Source organism: Pristiophorus japonicus, chromosome 2, assembly GCF_044704955.1.
Source record: "Pristiophorus japonicus isolate sPriJap1 chromosome 2, sPriJap1.hap1, whole genome shotgun sequence".
Classification (NCBI taxonomy): domain Eukaryota; kingdom Metazoa; phylum Chordata; class Chondrichthyes; family Pristiophoridae; genus Pristiophorus; species Pristiophorus japonicus.
In genome coordinates, this window is record NC_091978.1 from 358,033,852 (window position 1) to 358,059,138 (window position 25,287).

The 25,287-nt window shown below is 46.1% G+C and overlaps 1 protein-coding gene across 4 annotated transcripts in view; it reads right to left on the reverse strand.

Moving 5' to 3' along the window:
• sgms2a (sphingomyelin synthase 2a) overlaps window positions 1-25,287 on the reverse strand; it is a 100,734-nt gene that overhangs the window by 51,633 nt on the left and 23,814 nt on the right. Inside the window, exons 3-4 of one of the 4 annotated variants that reach the window (XM_070872575.1) lie at window positions 8,654-8,798; window positions 5,631-5,711 (exon numbers count right to left, since the gene is read on the reverse strand). The exons of 1 other annotated variant lie outside the window; for it this stretch is intronic. The gene's annotated coding sequence lies outside the window, so the exon portion shown is untranslated. Of the gene's footprint in view, window positions 1-5,550; window positions 5,712-8,653; window positions 8,799-25,287 lie in introns of all 4 variants that reach the window. 2 more of the 4 variants (XM_070872573.1, XM_070872574.1) reach the window with 2 other exon arrangements.

Genomic DNA, 25,287 nt, shown 5'->3' on the forward strand with positions numbered 1-25,287 from the left:
TTGTTAAATTGCCTTGGCAACTTGGCTCAATGTGCAAGCTTCGCCACAAGGTAGATCCGTTTACGCTGCTGTACCCCAAGGCATTGAATCTTCCCATCAAGCAGCAATCTAACCAGTACAAAATTAGATTTAATAAAAAGCCGCACAGTGTAGTCACATTCACAAAACAGCTACAGAGCGGGTGCACAGCGATTGGTGACGTTATTCCAACCCCGACCCCCCTTGTGCTTAAATTTAAGGTGGAGATAGACAGATTCTCAGGGAGTCAAGGGTTATGGGGAGTGGGCAGGGAAGTGGAGTTGAAGCCAGGATCAGATCAGCCACGATCTTATTGAATGGCAGAGCAGGCTCGAGGGGCTAGATGGCCTGCTCCGGCTTTTTATGTTCTTATGTTATGTACAGTGGAGGAGAGGTAAATGGTTTGAAATCTTGGTAACGAGAAGCACTCAGACAGCAGCAGATAATTATGGTTGGAGGCTCTTTTTGAAACCAGAAACTAGTTCCATCTGTTTGATGAGCTGAGCTAATGCCATTCGTACCTGACTCATCATCATCATCATCATAGGCGGTCCCTCGAACGAGGATGACTTGCTTCCACAAGAGTTCACAGATGTTTCAATGAAGGACCCGATGTTCCAGTCCTGAACTCCAGTTGAAGGGGTGGAAGATGCCTGTGCGTGGATTTTTTTAATGTCTGGTGACCGTTGCACATCAACCACCACACGGGCTTGACGGAGCTAGGCCTTTATCCAGTGGCAAGGGTTGAATCAGGGATGACTGGAGACCTGCTCTGCTGCACGAACCTCGTGCGCGCACACATATCGCAGTGTGGGCTGGCCCGTGCTGCCCCTGGGCCCTCCGCTCTTCTGGGCCCCGTACCCTCATTCGCCGCACCTCCATCACGATGTTCCAGGGCCCGGCGCTCCAGCTATTTATAGCCCCGACCTGCAGTAGTGTTCTTACACAGGTCAGGGCGGCCCACCTGATTGAGGTGGTGCTGGAGCCCAGCTCAGGCAGATATAAGAGAGATAGTGTCGGAACAGAAAACACAGAGTGGAGGGGGATGATGACGACAAGCGAGCCAGGCAAATTATGTCCCTTGCCCAAGTGCGGATGCAAACAACTTCACACCACAAAACAAAAGGCAAGAGGGGAAAATGAACAATGTATGGCCCCGAGTTTCCTCCTGATTTGTGCCTAGATAATAGCTTAATCTGGATGCAACCCAGTAAAACAGACAGTGTAAAAGATAGTGGAAATCTAGGCTTAAATGAGTCATGACAGTCACGACAATATGGCCCCAGGCATCTGCGATCTTCTAAGTCCGTCTATCGATCCCTTCGCCCGAACCAGTTCCCCTCCACAAAACTGGTCATGCCCACAAGACCAAAACACCAGTTTCCTCTGATTGCGTTTATTCCCGGGGCGGGGGAGGGGGGACAGGGATTTATTTTATCATGTCCAGATTCTCAGGTGTGCAGGCACCCGTGGCGATATCCATAAGGGCAAGCATAGGTTCTCATCATCATCATAGGCAGTCCCTCGGAATCGAGGAAGACTTGCTTCCACTCTAAACATGAGTCCTTAGGTGGCTGAACAGTCCAATTTGAGAACCACAGTCCCTGTCACAGGTGGGACAGATTTGCCGCAGTCTCTTTCCGCTGCCTGCGCTTGATTTCTGCACGCTCTCGGCGATGAGACTCGAGGTGCTCAGCGCCCTCCCGGATGCACTTCCTCCACTTAGGTTAATCTTTGGTCACCGATTCCCAGGTGTCGGTGGGGATGTGCACTTTACCAGGGAGGCTTTGAGGGTGTCCTTGTAACATTTCCTCTGCCCACCTTTGGCTCATTTGCCATGAAGGAGTTCCGAGTAGAGCGCTTGCTTTGGGAGTCTCGTGTCTGGGGCATGCGGAATATGTGGCATGGTTTCACTCCTAAATGGCTTAGTTCTAATTTAATTATTCCCCTCTTGTTTTGGATTCTCCCACTTGAGGGAATAGTTTCTCTGTATAAAAACATAGAAAATAGGTGCAGGAGTAGGCCACTCGGCTCTTCGAGCCTGCACCACCATTCAATATGATCATGGCTGATCATGCAACTTTAGTACCCCACTCCTGCTTTCTCTCCATACTCCTTGATCTCTTCAGCCATAAGGGTCACATCTAACTCCCTTTTGAATATATCTAAAGAACTGGCCTCAATAACTTATCAAATCCCTTTATCGTCTTAAAACACCTGGATTGGATCACCCCTTCAACCTTGTAAACACAGGGAAGTACAAGCCAACCCTAGCACATGCAGTCTGTCTCTCTCTTCCGCGAAGGAGGCACGCCACCCCAGCTGCAACCCGCCAAGCAGCGGCCCAGCTCTGCGGGTAGGTTCAAAAGTTACCCAAGGTAACTTGGGGCAAGGTGAAAATTCAGTTTTCTCATTTAAAACACTGCTCAATGTCCCTTTCGAAACAAAAATGAGAGAGACAGACAAACAAGGAAACACTTTTCTTCTAAAATCAACTATTTTCCATAACTCGGCCCATAATAACGTGGGCGAGAGAAAAATGCACTAATAGCTGTTCTGCGTTCACATATTGCCCTGTTTTGTGTGATAGCTTGGCTGCCGATTTAAAATCTCTGGGGCCTAACCAAGGAGTTGGAACTGCTCTGGTCATCATGTGCAGCAACAATCAGAAACATGTGGCTTTTTGAACGTTACACTATAATGACACTGCACTGCAAATGTTCTGCCCCACGTTTTGTATTAAAAGCAGTAGTGAAGCTCCTCCAACAATGGAGTGCACTTGAACTGGTGGCTCCCGACACTGGTGGACAAGTGACGGGATCTCAGCTTCTGGCAAGATCGGCAGAATTCTGTTCTTTTCTGCTCGTTAACCTATTTATAGAATGGTCACATCACAGAAGGCCATTCGGCCCATCGAGCCCGTGCCAGCTCTCTGCAAGAGCACGTCAGCCAGTCCCACTCCCCCGCCCTTTCCCTGTAGCCCTGCACATTTTTTGCTTTCAATTACTTATCCAACTCCCTTTTGAAAGCCGTGATTGACACGTTACTCCTGTTGCTGTATGTCAATTCAAAAAAACCCAATTCCTGCACATGCTACCCAAACGGACTTTGTCCTTTGGAAGTTAGGCAGGGGCACTCTTTAGGATTGTGACAAGAGTGTGACAATATTTTCAGAAGGTCCACTGGGGCCCATCAATATTTGTAGGGGCCCCTGATGCAGAAGAGAGTTTGGGACCACGGACTTATTAAATGTACAGTAAGAGATATTTTTTTTTTTACCTATTTGATTTAGAAGGGTTTATAGGTTTTATTTATATTTTGATGTTTGATGCAACACTCAAGGGGCAACTCCCAGAGAGACACAAGCTATCTCAGATATGGCTTAGAACAAATGAGTCAAACTCTCAGATGAATCAGCCACCTCAGAATTAGATATTCTTGCATACTATATCATTTTGAGATAAGAGTGGTCCAGCACATACTATAGATGCTCGTGCCTTTAATATTAGAGGCAGCCAGCAGAGGGCTTAGGTAAACAAACAATGTAGTTGCCATGGTTTCTGCACCAAAGCGGGAGCTTTGATTGGCCGCTCTGAACTAATCATCGGAAAAGAGCTGAAGGTTGGGTCAGAGGTTAAACATCTCTCTCTCGGGAAAGAGAAGTCAATTTGGAGTTTGGAACAGTCAGAGGGAAACATGTAGATATTGCTTTCTAAGGATATTGCCAGTCAGTTCAAAGACAGATGACTTAAAAAGGGCAAAGTTGGACAGGTTTATTATTTTGATGGTACAAGGAGTGATAGAAACTCAACTGAGTCTTATTGAAAACTCTATTCTGTTCATTCACTTACTACTTGTAAAATAAACCAGTTTCTTTACATCTTACTAGAGTGCTCATCAATCCGCTTTCCAAGAGACAAGAGAATGCATCTGTCAGCATGTACAAGATCCACGTATAGAGCGCTCAGTACCAGAGGTCTTATTGCTTTGGAAACACCATCATTTAACTAGATATTGGGCAATAAGGGTACACTCCGGTTTGTAGGGGATACGGGGTCCATTTACGGGAATGACTCATGATGCTGAACACAAGTGAATATTTAGTCCTGACCCAAAATTTGTGACACGTATCACTGGCACGATACTAGGCAATAAGTCAGAACACTTGACTGGGGTTCTTGCCCTGATCACTATGCCGTGCCCCTGCTGGAAATGTGTGCACGGATGTTGGGTGAGGATTGATCAGCTTGGCTGTGAAGCCCTCTGATGCCCGTTTAATTAAATAGCCCGTCAACATTGACTGTCCTTGCTCACATATCAAGAATGACCACTTGGGCAAATAATCGAGGACATCCATGATTAGAAGAGAAAGAGAGAGAAAAGGGAAAGATATTGGAAGGCAAAAAAAAAAGCTGCAATACACGATTATCTTATAATAGAGCCAGTTATTGTCGGTCAACAAAAGGTTTAAGCAGTACCTGAATGAACTTTTGTTACAAAGGAAAAAGATCTTTGGGATCCCTACTCCCATTTTTTCAACACAATTCCTGGAACAGTTTCATTGTGCTGCCATTCTATAATATCCACCAATGAAGACAGCCGCATAAAAATATTCACAATTATGAAAACAATCACTCTTCCATTTCAAAAAAGGAGGGACTTGCATTACTTCTGTGATGATGTACATAAAACCAGTTACCATACAGTTATGTTGGCTAAAAGGAATTCATAGGAACGTAGGAAATAGGAATGTGAGTAAGCCATTTGGCCCCTTGAGCCTGCTCCGCCATTCAATAAGATCACGGCTGATCTGATCTTGGACTCAGCTCCACTTCCCCGCCCACTCCCCATAATCCATCACTCCCATATCTTTCAAAAATCTGTCTGTCTCCACCTTAAATATATTCAATGACCCAGCATCCACAGCTCTCTGGGGCAGAGAATTCCACAGATTCATGACTCAGAGAAGAAATTCCTCCTCAACAGTTCTAAATGGGCAACCCCTTATTCTTAAACTATGCCCCCTCGTTCCAGATTCCCCCACGAGGGGAAACATCCTCTCTGTATCTACCTTGCCGAGCCATCTCAGTATCTTTCTTGTACGTTTCAATAAGATCACCTCTCATTCTTCTAAACTCAAATGAGTATAGGCCCAACCTACTCAACCTTTCTTCATAAGTCAACCCCCTCACTTCAGGATTCAACCGAGTGAACCTTCACTGAACCACCTCCAATGCAAGTATATCCCTCCTTAAAGGAGGAGACCAAAACTGTATGCAATACTCCAGGTGTGGTCTCACCAATACCCTGTACAGTTGTTGAGTTGTTAACAGAACCCGTTAAATCTTCATCATCTCCAGGCCACATCCAAGCCCGTCCCAACCTCTGTCGTCGACCTACAGTACGCAGACGACGCTTGCGTCTGCGCATATTCAGAGGCTGAACTCCAAGTCATTGTCAACATCTTCACTGAGGCATACGAAAACATGGGCCTTACACTAAACATCAGTAAGACAAAGGTCCTCCACCAACCTGTCCCCGTCACGCAGCACTGTCCCCCAGTCATCAAGATCCATGGCGCGACCTTGGACAATGTGGACCATTTCCCATACCTCGGGAGCCTCTTAACAAGGGCAGACATTGACGACGAGATCCAACACCACCTCCAGTGCACCAGTGCAGCCTTCAGCCACCTGAGGAAAAAGAGTGTTCGAAGATCAGGCCCTCAAATCTGCCACCAAGCTCATGATCTACAGGGCTGTAGTAATACCCGCCCTCCTGTATGGCTCAGTGACATTGACCATATACAGTAGACACCTCAAATCGCTGGAGAAATACCACCAACGATGTCTCCGCAAGATCCTGCAAATCCCCTGGGAGGACAGTCGCACCAAGGTTCGCGTCCTCGACCAGGCCAACATCCACAGCATCGAAGCACTGACCACACTCGATCAGCTCCACTGGGCAGGCCACATTGTTCGCATGCCTGACACAAGACTCCCAAATGCTTGACAAATCTTCTGGAATTTTTTGAGGATGTTTCCAGTAGAGTGGACAAGGGAGAACCAGTTGATGTGGTATATTTGGACTTTCAGAAAGCTTTCGACAAGGTCCCACACAAGAGATTAATGTGCAAAGTTAAAGCACATGGGATTGGGGGTAGTGTGCTGACATGGATTGAGAACTGGTTGCCAGACAGGAAGCAAAGAGTAGGAGTAAATGGGGACTTTTCAGAATGGCAGGCAGTGACTAGTGGGGTACCGCAAGGTTCTGTGCTGGGGCCCCAGCTGTTTACACTGTACATTAATGATTTAGACGAGGGGATTAAATGTAGTATCTCCAAATTTGCGGATCACACTAAGTTGGGTGGCAGTGTGAGCTGCAAGGAGGATGCTATGAGGCTGCAGTGCGACTTGGATAGGTTAGGTGAGTGGGCAAATGCATGGCAGATGAAGTATAATGTGGATAAATGTGAGGTTATCCACTTTGGTGGTAAAAACAGAGAGACAGACTATTATCTGAATGGTGACAGATTAGGAAAAGGGAAGGTGCAGCGAGACTTGGGTGTCATGGTACATCAGTCATTGAAGGTTGGCATGCAGGTACAGCAGGCGGTTAAGAAAGCAAATGGCATGTTGGCCTTCATAGCGAGGGGATTTGAGTACAGGGGCAGGGAGGTGTTGCTACAATTGTACAGGGCCTTGGTGATGCCACTCCTGGAGTATTGTGCACAGTTTTGGTCTCCTAACCTGAGGAAGGACATTCTTGCTATTGAGGGAGTGCAGCGTAGGTTCACCAGACTGATTCCCGGGATGGCGGGACTGACCTATCAAGAAAGACTGGATCAACTGGGCTTGTATTCACTGGAGTTCAGAAGAATGAGAGGGGACCTCATAGAAACGTTTAAAATTCTGACGGGGTTAGACAGGTTAGATGCAGGAAGAATGTTCCCAATGTTGGGGAAGTCCAGAACCAGGGGACACAGTCTAAGGATAAGGGGGAAGCCATTTAGGACCGAGATGAGGAGGAATTTCTTCACCCAGAGAGTGGTGAACCTGTGGAATTCTCTACCACAGAAAGTTGTTGAGGCCAATTCACTAAATATATTCAAAAAGGAGTTAGATGAAGTCCTTACTACTAGGGGAATCAAGGGGTATGGTGAGAAAGCAGGAATGGGGTACTGAAGTTGCATGTTCAGCCATGAACTCATTGAATGGCGGTGCAGGCTAGAAGGGCCGAATGGCCTACTCCTGCACCTATTTTCTATGTTTCTAAAGCAAGCGCTCTACTCGGAACTCCTTCACGGCAAACGAGCCAAAAGTGGGCAGAGGAAACGTTTCAAGGACAGCCTCAAAGCCTCCTTGATAAAATGCAACATCCCCACCAATACCTGGGAGTCCCTGGCCAAAGACTGCCATAGGTGGAGGAAGTGCATCCGGGAGGGCGCTGAGCACCTCGAGTCTCGTCGCCGAGAGCGTGCAGAAATCAAGCGCAGCAGTGTGCAGAAAACCTGTCCCACCCACCCCTTCCCTCAACCACTGTCTGTCCCACCTGTGACAGGGACTGTGGTTCTCGTATTGGACTGTTCAGCCACCTAAGGATTCATTTTTAGAGTGGAAGCAAGTCTTCCTCGATTCTAAGAGACTGCGTATGATGATGATAAGTTTTGGCAGGACTTCTCTGCTTTTATACTCTATCCCCCTTACAATAAAAGGCCAACATTCCATTTGCCTTCCTGATTACTTGTTGTACCTGCATACTAACTTTGTGTTTCATGCACAAGGTCCCTCTCTACTGCAGCATTTTGTAAACTCTCTCCATTTAAATAATAAGTTGCTTTTTTATTTTTCCTGCCAAAGTGGATAACCACACTTTCCCACATTATATTCCATCTGCCAAAGGTTTGCCCACTCACTGAGTCTGTCTACATCAGTTGGCAGATAGAAGGACACAAGTCACTGTAGCATGCTCCACCTCCAGTGAAACACAAACCAATGGGATGAGAACAATCCCAACAGTCAATCAAAACATTGTGCAACTTTAAGCAGGTGACGTCTACATTTACATAAAATCGTTCATGTCCGCAGCACATCTCAAAGCACTTCACAGCCAATTAATTACTCGTAAAATGTAATTACTGTGGTTATGCAAACAAATGTGGCAACCGGGTTACTCTCAGCAAGGTCCCACAAACAGCAGAATGATCAGTTCATCTGTTTTAGTGATCTTGTTTGAGAGCTGAATGCTGCCAGAACACTAAGAACTCCACTGCTTCGAAGTGCTATGGGATGCTATGAGAGAGCAGACAAGGCCTCGGTTCAATGTCTTATCCGAAAGACGGCACCTCCGACAATGTACCACTTCTTCAGTGGAACATCAGCATAGATAATACGCTCAAGTCCTGGAGTGGGGCTCGAACCCACATCCTTCCGTCTCAGCAGGAGCGAGCACCAACACTGAGCTAAGCTGCTATTATTTATGCAAATTTAAAAAAAAAATAGAAACCAGTCAAGTATTCACCGATAGCATTATTACGTGGACATAAAAGATCCCATGACATTATTCGAAGAGGCGTTTCTCCTAATGTCTTGGTCAATATTTATCCTTCCACCAGCATTGCTTTAAACAGACTAACCTGGTCGTTTATCTCATTGCTTTGTGTGGGAGCTTGCTGTGCACAAATCGCCTGATGCGTTTCCCACAGTACAACAGTGACGACACTTCAAAAGTACTTAATTGGCTGTGAAGCGCTTTGCAATGTCCCGAGGATGCGAAAGGCGCTAAATAAATGAACATAAGAACATAAGAATTAGGAACAGGAGTAGGCCATCTAGCCCCTCGAGCCTGCTCCGCCATTCAAAAAGATCATGGCTGATCTGGCTGTGGACTCAGCTCCACTTACCCGCCCGCTCCCCGTAACCCTTAATTCCCTTATTGGTTAAAAATCTATCTGTGACTTGAATACATTCAATGAGCGAGCCTCAACTGCTTCCTTGGGCAGAGAATTCCACAGATTCACAACCCTCTGGAAGAAATTCCTTCTCAACTCGGTTTTAAATTGTCTCCCCCGTATTTTGAGGCTGTGCCCCCTAGTTCCAGTCTCCCCAACCAATGGAAACAACCTCTCTGCCTCTATCTTGTCTATCCCTTTCATTACTTTAAATGTTTCTATAAGATCACCCCTCATCCTTCTGAACTCCAACGAGTAAAGACCCAGTCTACTCAATCTATCATCGTAAAAATAAAAAAGGAAAGGTGGTTCAACCGTGGCTATCAAGGGAAATCAGGGATAGTATTAAAGCCAAGGAAGTGGCATACAAATTGGCCAGAAATAGCAGTGAACCCAGGGACTGGGAGAAATTTAGAACTCAGCAGAGGAGGAGAAAGGGTTTGATTAGGGCAGGGAAAATGGAGTACGAGAAGAAGCTTGCAGGGAACATTAAGACGGACTGCAAAAGTTTCTATAGATATGTAAAGAGAAAAAGGTTAGTAAAGACAAATGTAGGTCCCCTGCAGTCAGAATCAGGGGAAGTCATAACGGGGAACAAAGAAATGGCAGACCAATTGAACAAGTACTTTGGTTCGGTATTCACTAAGGAGGACACAAACAACCTTCCGGATGTAAAAGGGGTCAGAGGGTCTAGTAAGAAGGAGGAACTGAGGGAAATCCTTATTAGTCGGGAAATTGTGTTGGGGAAATTGATGGGATTGAAGGCCGATAAATCCCCAAGGCCTGATGGACTGCATCCCAGAGTACTTAAGGAGGTGGCCTTGGAAATAGCGAATGCATTGACTGTCATTTTCCAACATTCCATAGACTCTGGATCAGTTCCTATGGAGTGGAGGGTAGCCAATGTAACCCCACTTCTTAAAAAAGGAGGGAAGAGAGAAAACAGGGAATTACAGACCGGTCAGCCTGACATCGGTAGTGGGTAAAATGATGGAATCAATTATTAAGGATGTCATAGCAGCGCATTTGGAAAGAGGTGACATGATAGGTCCAAGTCAGCATGGATTTGTGAAAGGGAAATCATGCTTGACAAATCTTCTGGAATTTTTGAGGATGTTTCCAGTAGAGTGGACAAGGGAGAACCAGTTGATGTGGTGTATTTGGACTTTCAGAAGGCTTTCGACAAGGTCCCACACAAGAGATTAATGTGCAAAGTTAAAGCACATGGATTGGGGTTAGTGGATTGAGAACTGGTTGGCAGACAGGAATCAAAGAGTAGGAGTAAATGGGTACTTTTCGGAATGGCAGGCAGTGACTAGTGGGGTACCGCAAGGTTCTGTGCTGGTGCCCCAGCTGTTTACATTGTACATTAATGATTTAGACGAGGGGATTAAATGTAGTATCTCCAAATTTGCGGATGACACTAAGTTGGGTGGCAGTGTGAGCTGCGAGGAGGATGCTATGAGGCTGCAGAATGACTTGGATAGGTTAGGTGAGTGGGCAAATGTATGGCAGATGAAGTTTTGATCCCAAGTTTCCACATGATTTGCGCCTGATTTTTTTAGGAGCAACTGGTGGAGAACGGACTATCTTAGAAATCACAATTCTCCATTTTTTTTTCTGCAGTTCTAGTCAGGCAGAACAGTTCTACTTTGGAACAGAATTTTTTCTTCAAAAGGGGGCGTGTCCGGCCACTGACGCCTGATTTGAAAGTTTCCACAGTGAAAACGTACTCCAAACTAAAGTAGAATGGAGCAAGTGAAGATTTTTGTAGAACTGGAAAAACCTGTTCTACACATTAAAAAATCAGGCGCAGGTTACAAATTAGGCGTCCAGAACGAGGTGGGGGGGGGGGGGGGGGAAGGGAAGTCATTAAATTCTATAATAAATCCTTATTTATACTTCTACAAATATTATACAAATAAATCCAACCCGAATAAACATTTATAAGCAAAGAAAAGATTAAATAAACCATCTTCCTACCTGTGTGAAAGTGCTTCAGACAGGCCTTTCGGGACCGAAGGCTGAACGGGCCGGCCCGAGACTTCGGGCAGGGCCCGTCCCCAGCACCAGATTTACAGGTAGGTGGCGTTGGGTTGGGTCGGGGAGGTTCGGTTCGGGTCGGGGGGGTGGGGGGAGGGAGAGGGAGAGGGAGAGGGAGAGGGAGAGGGAGAGGGAGAGGGAGAGGGAGAGGGAGAGGGAGAGGGAGAGGGAGAGGGAGAGGGAGAGGGAGAGGGAGAGGGAGAGGGAGAGGGAGAGGGAGAGGGAGAGGGAGAGATGAGAGATGAGAGATGAGAGATGAGAGATGAGAGATGAGAGAGGAGAGATGAGAGAGGAGAGAGGAGAGATGAGAGAGGAGAGATGAGAGATGAGAGAGGAGAGAGGAGGAGGGGGGGGGGGGGGGGGGGAAGGTCAGGTCAGATCCAGTCCGGAAGCGGGAGTCAGGTCGGGTCCAGTGGGAGTCGGGTCGGGTCCAGTGGGAGGGGGGGGGCGGGAGCGCGGGTTGGGTCGGGTCCAGTCGGTGGGGCGGGGAGCGGGAACAGGAGCGCGGGTCGAGTCGGGGAGGCGGGGAGCGGGAACAGGAGCTCGGGTCGGGTCAGTCGGGGGGGGGGGGGGTGGGGGGGGTGTCGGGTCTGGTCTGGAGGCAGGGGAGTTGGGGGAGGAGAGCGGGTGTCGGGTCTGGTCCGGAGGCAGGGGGGGGGGGCGGCGGCGGGGAGCGAGTGTCGGGTCTGGTCGGGGGAGGGGGGGGGGGGGGGGGGAGCAGGAACTGGCCGTGGGAGGAGCCTTATTCACGCAGCCCCAGTGAGGCCATTCAGCCAGGGCTAGGGGCTGCGTGCTTCGGGCCCCTCCCACACAGTTTGGTGCCTGGAGCGACTGCACTGTAGCGCGCATGTGCAGAGGTCCCGGCACTGTTTTCAGCGCAGGGACCTGGCTCCGCCCCCCCACAGTTCGTGCTGGCTGCGCCGAGGGCCAGAGGACCTCAAGTAGGTGGAGAATACCGAGGATTTTTTTAGGCACACTTTGTGGCGCGAAAAACAGGCGTCCAGGTCGGGACTGCGCCGTTCTAGGCGCGTGTGGAAACTTGGGCCCATAATGTGGATAAATGTGAGGTTATCTACTTTGGTTGTAAAAAGAGAGAGACAGACTATTATCTGAATGGTGACAGATTAGGAAAAAGGGAGGTGCAATGTGACCTGGGTGTCATGGTACATCAGTCATTGAAGGTTGGCATGCAGGTACAGCAGGCGGTTAAGAAAGCAAATGGCATGTTGGCCTTCATAGCGAGGGGATTTGAGTTCAGGGGCAGGGAGGTGTTACTACAGTTGTACAGAGCCTTGGTGAGGCCACACCTGGAGTATTGTGTACAGTTTTGGTCTCCTAACTTGAGGAAGGACATTCTTGCTATTGAGGGAGTGCAGCGAAGGTTCACCAGACTGATTCTCAGGATGGCGGGACTGACATATCAAGAAAGACTGGATCAACCGGAGTTCAGAAGAATGAGAGGGGATCTCATAGAAACGTTTAAAATTCTGATGGATTTGGACAGGTTAGATGCAGGAAGAATGTTCCCAATGTTGAGGAAGTCCAGAACCAGGGGTCACAGTCTAAGGATAAGGGGATAGGACCGAGATGAGGAGAAACTTCTTCTCCCAGAGAGTGGTGAACCTGTGGAATTCTCTACAACAGAAAGTTGTTGAGACCAATTCACTAAATATATTCAAAAAGGAGTTAGATGTAGTCCTTACTACAAGGGGGATCAAGGGGTATTGCGAGAAAGCAGGAATGGGGTACTGAAGTTGCATGTTCAGCCATGAACTCATTGAATGGCGGTGCAGGCTCGAAGTGCCGAATGGCCTACTCCTGCACTTATTTTCTATGTTTCTATAAGGTAAACCCTCATCTCCGGAATCAGCCTAGTGAATCGTCTCTGTACCCGCTCCAAGGCTAGTATATCCTTCCTTAAGTAAGGTGACCAAAACTGCATGCAGTACTCCAGGTGCGGCCTTACCAATACCCTGTACAGTTGCAGCAGGACCTCCCTGCTTTTGTACTCCATCCCTCTCGCAATGAAGGCCAACATTCAATTCGTCTTCCTGATTACCTGCTACACCTGCAAACTAACTTTTTGGGATTCATGCACAAAGAACCCCCAGGTCCCTCTGCACCGCAGCATGTTGTAATTTCTCCCCATTCAAATAATATTCCCTTTTACTGTTTCCCCCCCCCCCCCCCCCCCCAAGGTGGATGACCTCACATTTTCCGACATTGTATTCCATCTGCCAAACCTTAGCCCATTCGCTTAACCTATCTAAATCTCTGCAGCCTTTGTGTGTCCTCTACACAACCCGCTTTCCCACTAATCTTTGTGTCATCTGCAAATTTTGTTACACTACACTCTGTCCCCTCTTCCAGGTCATCTATGTATATTGTAAACAGTTGTGCTCCCAGCACCGATCCCTGTGGCACACTACTAACCACCGATTCCCAACCCGAAAAGGACCCATTTATACCGACTGTCTGCTTTCTGTTCGCCAGCCAATTCTCGATCCATGCTAATACATTTCCTCTGACTCCATGTACCTTTATCTTCTGCAGTAACCTTTTGTGTGGCACCTTATCGAATGCCTTTTATAAATCTAAATATACCAGATCCATCGGTACACCTCTATCCACCATGCTCGTTATATCCTCAAAGAATTCCAGTAAATTAGTTAAACATAATTTTCCCTTCATGAATCCATGTTGCGTCTGCTTGATTGCACTATTCCTATCTAGTGCAATCTAGTTCTTTTTTTTTCTCCTCTCCCTCTAACATCGGACTGCTTCAAGCAAGGGTTAATCATGGTACTGTTGTGACATTGCTAAGGGGACCAGAAACAAAGAGCAGCTACAAAGCAGAGGAAGAATGGCCTGAATGCCTTTGCCCATGGGTTATTACCTTCCCTCACCTGTAGCTGGCAATACCAAGCCAAATCATTCACTGCCAATTCTCATAACTAATCCTGCAAAGCAGGATAAATAAAAACGCAGCATTATCCTGACCCTTTCAACTCATTGCCTCATTGGTGAACATTTCAGCAATGTTGGCCCAGAGCAAGGAACTAAAAGAGACACCTTACCTAGATTGCCACTCGAGATTTTATTCAAAGCGATGTGACGAATGCGAAGGGGTGTAGCAAACTGGTTGGAGTTTGCAATCAGACGAGTTTGCACAGCTCCTGACCGGCATCTCTGACACACCCATGACAGGACAATTACATCAAGAGCTGAGGTAAACGCACACAGCTGTGACTGAGAAAAGTACAGGTGAAAGATAAGTGAAGATTTCTTAAAGGGGCACCGTCTTCATAAAATGGTATCGGTCTTTCACCCAAAAGTGCCTTGTATATGCCAATATCATGCTCAAGCAAAGTGAGACACTAACATAAACCCTGTCAAAACTTGCCACGACATCCTATCCATAGACAAATGAGGTACTGGGTGAGCGTTTTTACTCCAGAGCTTTCAAAATTGTGAATAGGATTTGGCTTCAAATTCTTTTTAGACTCATACGAACAGCTGTCGGCCATTCAGCCCCTCGAGCCTGCTCTGCCATTCAGTTAGCACATGGCTGATCTGAACCTCAATTCCATTCACCCATCTTTGCTCCATATCCCTCGATACTCTTATCTAACAAAATATCTATCGATCTCAGTCTTGAGAGCTCCAATTGACCCAACATCCGGAGGCTTTGGAGGAAGAGAATTCTAATTTTCTACTAACGCGCGTGTGGAAAAAGTGCTTCCTAAATGGCCTGGCTTTAATTTTAAGATTTATGTCCCCTCATTGTTGATTTCCCCCAAGGAAGGAATTTGTTTCTGTGTCTACCGAATCAAATTCCTTTAACATTTTAAACACCTCAATCAGATCACCCCTCAATCTTCTATACTCAAGGGAATACCACCATCATAGGCAGTCTCTCGGAATCGAGGAAGACTTGCTTCCACTCCCAAAGCGAGTTCTCGGATGGCTGAACAGTCCAATGCGAGAGCCACAGACCCTGTTACAGGTGGGACAGAGGGAAGGGGTGGGTGGGGCTGGTTTGCCGCGCGCTCCTTCCGTTGTCTGCGCTTGACTTCTTCACGCTCTGAGTTGAGACTCGAAGAGCTCAACGCTCTCCCGAATGCACTTTCTCCACCTCGGGCGGTCTTCGGCCAGGGTCTTCCAGGTGTCAGAGGTGATGTCGCACTTTACCAGGGAGGTTTCAAGGGTGTCCTTGTAACGTTTCCACTGCCCACCTTTGACTCGTTTACCGTGACGGAGCTCCGCATAAAGCATTTGCTTAGGGAGTCTCGTATCTGGCATGCAAACTATGCGGCCTGCCCAGCGAAGCTGATCGAGTGTGGTCAGTGCTTCAATACTGGGGATGTTAGCCTGGTCAAGGACACTGATGTTGGTGCGCCTGTCCTCCCAGGGGATTTGCAGGATCTTGCGGAGACATCGTTGGTGATATATCTCCAACGACTTGAGATGCCTTCTCTACATTGTCCATGACTCTGATCCATACAGGAGGGTGGGTATTACTGCAGCTCTGTAGACCATGAGCTTGGTGGTAGATTTGAGGGCCTGGTCTTCAAACACTCTTTTCCTCAGAAGGTCAAAGGCTGCACTAGTACACTGGAGGCGATAAAGGGAATAGAAAGCCAAGCTTTACAACCAATAACGCAGCCAATTAAAATGCTTTGTAACAGTTGTGCTATAGTCTTTTAATAATGAGGCAGCTTTTGATTGAATGTAAAGCTACCATTGTTCAGCGTCAGAAATACTATGGTCAGTTTAATTAGAGTTCAAGCGAGAGTGCAGGTGAAACATTTGTTAAGGCTCATAGTTGTGGTAGAAACCAATTAATCATACCGGGAGGGAGCAGTCAATGGAATGCTAAATATTCCTCCTGCAGTTTCAGCCATAATGGACCGGAATTTGCGCAAGGATAAAGGTGAGGCGAACAGTCATTAAAACGTGAATCGGACAGCAGCTTCCGGTGACCACACATGCGCAGTTAAACTCGGTAATCTGGAAGTTGCAGTCCCGAGTTGCCTTGCTCCCCCAGAAGCCGCGCTATAACGGTATCTTGCCGAGAGACCCAGCAATCAAATACATGCAATGGTTTGAAGTTGCTGTACTTACGTGATAGATGCCCTCTAAACTCGCCAGAAAAAGTTAGGGCTGGTCCATTCCAGTGTCAGTAAATTTTTTTATGAGGTGATAAATCTTAATTACTGCAAGCAACCTCTCTGGCACTGAAAATTAACTTTTACAGGTGTGGAGTCTCATTCCTTCAGAGTTTTAATTATTGCTGGACATTTAAATGTGAGCAATTATTTTGACTTTTTCTTTCGGTCTCTTAATCCCATCTCTATATTTCACTTTCTGTACATGATTTGGCATTGAATGAAATATTCGAACTGACCCTTCCTGGTTCAGATGTGGCACGGTAACAATTCTTCAATTTGATTGGTTATGGAAATGCATGGTTGTTTGCCCTGTTGACACAGGCCCGTGTTGAGCCCGTGTGGTGGCTGATGTGCAACGGTCACCACACGTTAAAAAAAAAATCCACGCACAGGCATCTTCCACCCCTGGAGTTCAGGTCCTTCATTGAAACATCTGCGAACTCATCCCTTTTGGTGTGGAAGCAAGTCATCCTCATTCGAGGGACCGCCTATGATAATGACGACGACACAGGTCCTAGATCCCCTGTAGAGGGCGCTGCACCAAAATGGCTTTATCACCACAGCAAGTTCCAGTTCAAAACCCCATGGAACGTCTGTAGCGGGTTCCACAACGTAACCACTCTGTCTAAATACGTTCCTCCAGAGTTCCTTATTGGATTTATTAGTGACCATCATATATTTATGACACCTAGTTTTGGGCTCTCTCCCATGCACTCAGCCCCCTAAAGTGGAAACATCGTATCCAAGTCTACCCTATCAAACCTCATCATAACTTTTAAAGTCCTCTTGTAAGGTGTGGATTCAAGTCTCACTCCAGAGACTTGAGCACATCAACTAGGGTGACACTTCAGTGCAATACTGAGGGAGTGCTTCGCTGCCAGAGCTACCGACTTTTCAAATGAGACATTAAACCGAGATCCTGTCCGTCCTCTGGTAGCTCTATTCGAAGAAGAGCAGGCGAGTTTTCCTGCTGTCCTGACCAATATTTATTGTTCCAACTAAAATTACAAAAAACATAAATTGATTATCTGGTCATTATCTTATTGCTGTTTGTGGGAGCTTGCTGTGCGCAAATTGGCTGCTGCATTTCCCACATTACAAGTGACTGCACTCCAAAAGTACTTCATTGTCTGCAAAGTGCTTTGAGACCTCCTGGTTCAAACGGTGCTACATAAATGCAAGTCCTTCCTCCCGCTCATTAAATTACTTTTGTCTTTCGTTATGAACCTTCCTCATTCACCGAGACCATAGACCACATCCTATATGTTATTCTCTCAGTTTCAGTCATTCATTCAGACAGGATTACGTGCGAAATGATGGGGCGTTCCCCAAACTATAAGAAGCTTTCAAAATCATCAGTGGATAAGCCGCTACTGGCAAAACAAATTTGTTCTGCTGAAACTACACCTCCCTTTGCTGGAAGTATAGCGTTGATGGCAGTTGATAAGATAGAAAGGGACAATATAAGGATGGCACAGGTTTGGGAATGCTGCTAATGAAAACCTTAACGAAAGTACAGATACAACTTGTATTTCTATAAATCTGAAATGTTCCAAGGCGCTTCACAGGAGCATTAGGAGACAAAAAATTTGACACCAAGCCAAATACGGAGAAATTAGGGCAGATGACCAGAAGCTTGGTCAAAGAGGTAGGTTTTAAGGAGCATCTTGAAGAAGGAAAGAGAGGTAGAGATGCGGAGAGGTTTAGGCAGGGAGTTCCTGGTGGAGATGAGAGAGATAGGGAAAGATAGACTTGCATTTATATAGCGCCTTTTACGACCACCGGACATTTCCAAACGCTTTACAGCCAATAAAGTATTTTTTGGTGTAGCCACTGTTGTAATGTGGGAAACATGGCAGCCAATTTGCGCACAGCAAGCTCCCACAAACAGCAACGTGATAATGACAGATAATCTGGTTTTGTTGTGTTAATTAGGGGATAAATGTTGGCCAGGGAGGGGGGGGGTGAGCCCATGGAGGGATTTGAAAACAAGAATGAGAATTTTGAAATCGAGGCGTTGCTTAACCAGGAGCCAATGTAGGTCAGCGAGCACACGGGTGATGGGTGAGCGGGACTTGGTGCGAGTTCGGACTTAGAAGTGGGGGAAAAAAGGTGACAACCCTTCTATCTTTTCCATTCAAGCTTACGTTCTATAACTGTTTGAAACAGTCTGCTTAAAAAAAAACTGAACTGGTGACAGCCCTAATTCAAAGCCAAGGAGATTCACTTCGAGTGCATATAGTTTCTCGGTAGATCTGTACATTATCCACCAATCGGCTGAGGTTTTATCCCAGCATGGCAGATTGACAATTTGAACTTAGTTTAAAAAGCCAGTATCAGTATAAGTGGCCATGAAACAGTTTGTAAAAACCCAAATGTCCTTCAGGGACTCCAGGTACTTGAGCACAAAAATCTCAGCTGTACTCCAGTGCAGTGCTGAGGGAGCGCTGCACTGTCGGAGGTGCCGTCTTTTGGACAAGTTAAACTAAGTCTGCTCTCTCAGGTGGACATAAAAAAATCCCACTCTTTCGAAGAGGAGGAGCAGGGGAGTTATCCCCGGTGTCCTGGCCAAAATTTATCCCTTGATCAACATCACAAACAGATTATTTGCTCATTATCACATTGCTATTAGTGGGAGCATGCTGTGTACAAATTGGCTGCTGCATTTCCTGCATTACATCGGTGACTACACTCCAAAAGTACTTCGTCAGCTGTAAAGCACGTTAGGATGGTGTGAGGACATGAAAGGCGCTACATAAATGCAAGTCTTTCTTTTATGGTTACGCTTACCCACAGAGTTTTGTTTGCATGTGGCTTCAGTGTACATTTCAGCTGTTCACTCTGAAAATATTCTACCAAGTGATGGCTGACTTGATACAAGTCTTGTAGGTTATCAAAGTCACCATCACTCATAACAAATGCATGCTGAGGGGATAGGCCTGATAAGAGTAACTGCACCCCAAGGGGGAATGCCATTGGACTGAATGTTCCCATTCAAGTTACATTTTTACAGTAGGTACTTTTCAAGTCATTCAAGCACATCAACCCAAATAACAAAAGTTTTTCTGCTGCAAATAGGGGAAAAGAAGTCACATTGCTGTTTTTACAGGAAAACATCAGGCAGTGGCAGATGTTGACCTCCTGTGGATACGATCGTTAAATTCTGTTCTCAGGAGATGTCTGAAGGACAAACAGATTTTTCAATCAGCCACAGCAAGAAGCAGGTCTGTAATAGCTTAGGGAAGAGCATGCAAGCACAGCTAACTGAAGGCCACATTCAGGGCTTCAGCTCCAGTCCCTGGACCTTGCCAGATACTCGGGGCAGGTCCGTATAGACCAGCTGCTGGGCAACCATGTTACTAGCCTGCACAGATTAGAAACATAAAAAATAGGTGCAGGAGTAGGTCATTTGGCCCTTCGAGCCTGTACCACCATTCAATAAGATCATGGCTGATTCTCTATCTCAACACCATATTCCCGTTTTCTCCCTATATCCCTTGATGCCTTTTGTGTTTAGAAATCTATATCTCCTTCTTAAATATATTTAGTGACTTGGCCTCCACAGCCTTCTGTGGTAGAATTCCACAGGTTCACCACCCTCGGAGTGAAAACATTTCACCTCAGCTCAGACCTAAATTTCCTACCCCATATCCTGAGACTGTGACCCCTTGTTCCAGACTTCCCAGCCAGGGAAACATCCTCCCCGCATCCAGTCTGTCCAACCCCGGCAGAATTTTATACAATTGGCTGATTGCATTGCCCACTTGTAACAAATAAAATAGGCAACAGGTAAAAAAGGCAGCAGCCACGGTTACATGGCTGTGTCGGGTTCTTCAGAGGCGGCATGGAGTTCTGGGATTGTTTTCCTTAGAGCACGGAAGGTGAAGGGGAAATTTAATAGAGGTTCAAAATCATTAAAGGGTTTTGATAGATTAATTAAGGAGAAACTGGTTTTCACTGGCAGAAGGGACGGTAACCAGAGGACACCGATTTAAGGGAATTGGCAAACGAACCAGAGACGCGATGAGGATTTAAAAAAATATATAAACACAGCAAGTGGTAAGATCTGGAATGCGCTGCCTGAAAGGGTGGTGAAAGCAGATTCAATAATAAATTTCAAAAGGGAATTGGATTATAAACTTGAAGGGGGAAAGAATTGCAGGGCTATGGAGAAAGAGCGGGAGAGTGGGACTAATTGGATAGGTCTTTCACAGCGCTGGCACAGGCCTCCTTCTGTGCTGTAATCATTCGCTCATTCTATTGATCAGGACCGTTACTGCTGACACGGCAATAGGATAACTCCTCTTCCCAGGCAGGCAGATTAATTTCTGCTGGCACGGAGCAAGCGGCTGCCAAAGATGTGCCCAAAGTGCGAACTGCACCAAGCAATTAAGGTGAGCCAACAACTCTGGTGAATATATTTAAGGCGGAGACAAATTTTTGAGCGATAAGGGAATCAAGGGTTATGGGGAGCTGAGTCCATGATCAGATCAGCCATGATCTTATTGAATGGCGCAGCAGGCATGAGGGGCCAGATGGCCTACTCCTGCTCCTATTTCTTATGGTCTTATGATGTAATCTCCCCCATGGAATCTCAGTGGCATGACAGCGACCATCCAGATTTAGTTAACCCACCCCCACCACAAACCCAGGGGTATTCATGAGCAACACCTTTGGGGTATGGCACGCCAAGAAAGGGGTTCAGGGTTCTCGGTCATTTTTGCAGTTTATGGTGGAACTAGACTCTGACTCATGCTTTGCCCCCTGGATGCTTCACTCTCAGGTTTCTGGTGACGTGAACTGTACAAACACATTGCATAGAACGGCACAGAAATGACAACAAGGAAACAGGTTGTTCCACCCACCCAGCCCGTGTTGGTAGTTACCCTCCACACGGGCAAGCAACCCTAATCCCATGTGCCCACTCTGTACCCCTATCCCTTTATTTCTCCTCCTTTCATTCAATGATCCATTTAATATTGGAGGGCAGGATAGTTGCTAAATTTATAGATATAATAAATGATGGTTTCCTTACACAACAGGTTAATGAGGGAGCGAAGGGCATTTGGGTACTAGATTTAGTTTTTAAGTCATGGCCCAGATGCAGTACCATGTGGGTGAATACCCAGGCAACATTACAGTCAACTTCAGCAGTCAAACCAACCAAAGTTACTGAAATTGTAATGCTAGTCCCAGATTCCAAGGGAGCTACATTTGCAAAGAAGGCAGAGGTATGGAACCAGGTCGACTGGACTACCTTACTAGGCAGGGACATTGCCAACACACAGGTAAAATGCAATAATTCCAAAGCCACCCCAATGCCAAAGGAAGGTGCATAATCGTGTCTCTACAGGTGGCAAAGCAAAGCCAAATTGGCCAATGGGTCATGTTCAATGACAAATCAGACTCGAGCAAAAAGATACTTTTACATGCTTAAAAGAAAAAAAAGACTTGCATTTATATAGCGCCTTTCACGACCACCGGACGTCTCAAAGCTCTTTACAGCCAATGAAGTACTTTTGGAGTGTAGTCACTGTTGTAATGTGGGAAACACGGCAGCTGATTTGCGCACAGCAAGCTCCCACAAACAGCAAGTGATAATGACCAGATAATATGTTTTTGTTATGTTGATTGAGAGATAAATATTAGCCAGAACACTGGGGATAACTCCCCTGCTCTTCGAAATAGTGCCCTAGGATCTTTTATGTCCACCTGAGAACGCAGGCGGGGCCTCGGTTTAACGTTTCATCATCACATTGTTGTTTGAGAGAGAGTTTGCTGTGCGCAAGTTGGCTGCCGTGTTTCACACATTACAACAGTGACTACACTCCAAAAGTACTCCATCGGCTGTAAAGCACTTTGAGATGTCCGGTGGTCATGAAAGGTGCTATATTAGTGCAAGTCTTTCTTTTAGAACAAATAGGTCTCAGGTGAACAGAGATAGTAGCTTTTGTTGAACTCTCTGGCTATCAGAACAGCCAAAGGATGCTGGAGAAGATGATAGTGGCTAGCTGTGGTGGCAACAAGGTCTTTTGTCAGCTGTTAGGAATCAAATGAGATTACAAATGAAATTGGTACTGCAGGCAATACCACAAATTGAGAACTAGATTAAAAGGAGCCATTAAGAACTGTATATGGCCACTGAAGGATTCTTCAGGGTAGATTCAGGTTGACTCCCAGGATAGGGCAGAGATTCTAAATGGTTATTCGTTAAGTCTTCACTATAGCAGACAATGCTGAGTTAACAATGTTAATGTGACAGCTTGCAAGGGTCTAGAATTGTTCCCATGGACTGGAGAGAGGGTCATAGGAACACACACAGCATTAGGCGATCCAGCCCCTCGAGCCTGTTCCAACATTCAATTAGATCACGGCGGAACTATAACTTAACTCCATCTACCCACCTTGGTTCCGTAACCCTCAATACCCTTGCCTCCCATGGCACTATTTCGAAGAGCAGCGGAGTTATCCACGGTGCCCTGGCCAATATTTATCCTTCAAATCAACATCTAAAACTTATCTGGTCATTATCACTTGCTGTTTGTGGATGCAATTGAGCCAGCATCCACAGCTTTTTTGGGGAAAAGAGTGTTCCAGAGTTCCACTACTCTGTGTAAAGATGATCACGTGATGCCAATGTTCTAAAAGGGTAAGTAGCCTGATCGACAACAGGTATCTTGATTTTTTTTTAAGCCTCTGAAAAGGTGCCGCGCAATAAGTCACTTAATCAGATTGAGTTCTGTGGGATTGGAGAGCAGATTTGGAGGTGCAGAAGGAATGAGTGGCCCTCTCATTGGCAGAAGGCTGTTATCAATGTTAGCGACTCCGTGTGGAGATCATGCCCTAGGAATCCACCAGGGATTGGAGCTCTTCACCATCTACAAGTGGTCTACAAATTTGTGGACGATACAAAGATTGGTGCGGGTGTAAAGACCATAGATAAGAGAGAGAGATTACAGCAGATGTACATGCAATTGGGGCAAGGTTCTGTGTCTGACAGAGGTCGTTTAATACAGATAAATGCAGTGCTGTGCACGTGGGTTGGGCTAAAGCCAAGCATATGTACAACAGGATTGTGAACGTAAGGCTATTGTGTTATAACACACAAGTTTACATCACCAGTGTTGCAAAACAAACTTGAGTATATGGAAAAGTGCCATCTGTGCGTTACTCCTCCAATGCAGGAATACATTTTATTTACACCAGGTGCAAACCAATGCAAAATTAATTCCAGTTTTTTTTCTAAATGAAGAAAAATTAAATTCCAATAGATCTATGAGTCACAATTTACTGCATCTAAACCCACGCAGATTGATTCTTGTGTTGTGTGTGTTCCTTAGTCCTCTTTCGGATGAGACGTTAAACCGAGGCCCGTCTGCACTCGCAGGTGGATGTAAAAGATCCCAGGGCACTATTTCGAAGAGCAGGGAGTTATCCCCGGTGCCCTGGCCAATAATTATCCTTTAATCAACATCTAAAACTTATCTGGTCATTATCACTTGCTGTTTGTGGGAGCTTGCTGTGCACAAATTGGCTGCTGCGTTTCCCACATTACAACAGTGACTACACTCCAAAAATACTTCATTGGCTGTAAAGCACTTTGAGTTAGCCGGTAGTCGTAAAAGGCACTATATAAATGAAAGTAATTCTTTCTTTAGATAAATATTGATGTACACCATAAGATGCTGTTCACCAATTTCCCTATGGGTGCTAGGCCAATTGGCCTATATATCAGGATTAATATTCCCTAACATTCATTGCTCGGGCATGGTCCAGTATTTATGGAGTTTCTGGAACAAATGGCCAGAGTCTCACCTAGTTGCTTGCTGCTTTCTAACCAGGTCCCATCTGCCCGCTCAAGTAGATGTCGAAGATCCCATGGCACTATTCAAAGAAAGAGCGGGAACATTCTCCCAGTTTTCTGGCCAACAGCTTTCTCTCCACCAACTCTGCCAAAAACAGATTATCTTGTCATTTCTCCCATTTCTGCTTGTGGGAGCTTGCTGTGTGCAAATTAGCTGCCATGTTTTTCTACAACAGGGACTACCCTTCAAAAATACTTCAGTGGCGGTGACCTCCCGAGGTCATGAAAGGTGTTGTATAATTGCAAGTTTTTTTCTTTTAAATGTATCTGACCAATATGCCCTGCTGTTTCTTCACAACATATTCTTGCTCACCAATTTCTATTTCTGGATTTTACTAAAATAATTCGGATTAACCGCCAAGTTATTTTTGGCCTCCTCTTTCAGTCTTGCTCTTTCCTCAGAGGGAATGGACTTTCTTTCAACACTAGATCTTTTTAAAAACTCATTTTATTACCTTGTTATGGTTGGAATGTGGTCCAGCATCTTGGGGGGGGGGGCGGGGCGCGGTGGACAGGAACAAAGAGCAGGAACAAAGTGAGGAGAGGGAGAGAGAAACTTGTAACCAAAAAATAAAGTTAAACCCATCGTGCTCCAATGGTTACATTTGGGGAAACTTATATAAAAGAACATAAGAAATAGGAGCAGTAGGCCATTTGGCCCCTCGAGCCTGCTCCGCCATTCAATACGATCATGGCCGATCTGATCAGGTCCACTTCCCCACCCACTCCCCATAACCCTTCGCTCCCTTATCAGTTAAGAAACTGTCTATCTCTGTCTTAAATTTATTCAATGTCCCAGCTTCCACAGCTCTCTGAGGCAGCAAATTCCACAGATTTACAACCCTCAGAAGAAATTTCTCCTCATCTCTATTTTAAATGGGCAGCCCCTTATTCTAAGATCATGCCCTCTAGTTCTAGTCTCCCCCATCAGTGGAAATATCCTCTCCGTATCCACCTTGTCGAGCCCTCTCAGTATCTTATATGTTTCGATAAGATCATCTCTCATTCTTCTGAACTCCAATGAATATAGGCCCAACCTACTCAACCCATCTTCATAAGTCAACCCCCTCATCTCCGGAATCAACCGAGTGAACCTTCTCTGAACAGCCTCCAATGCAAATATATCCTTTCTTAAATACAGAGGCCAAAACTGTACGCAGTACTTCAGGTGTGGCCTTACCAATACCCTGTACAGTTGTAGCAGGACTTCTCTGCTTTTATTCTCTAGCCCTCTTGCAATA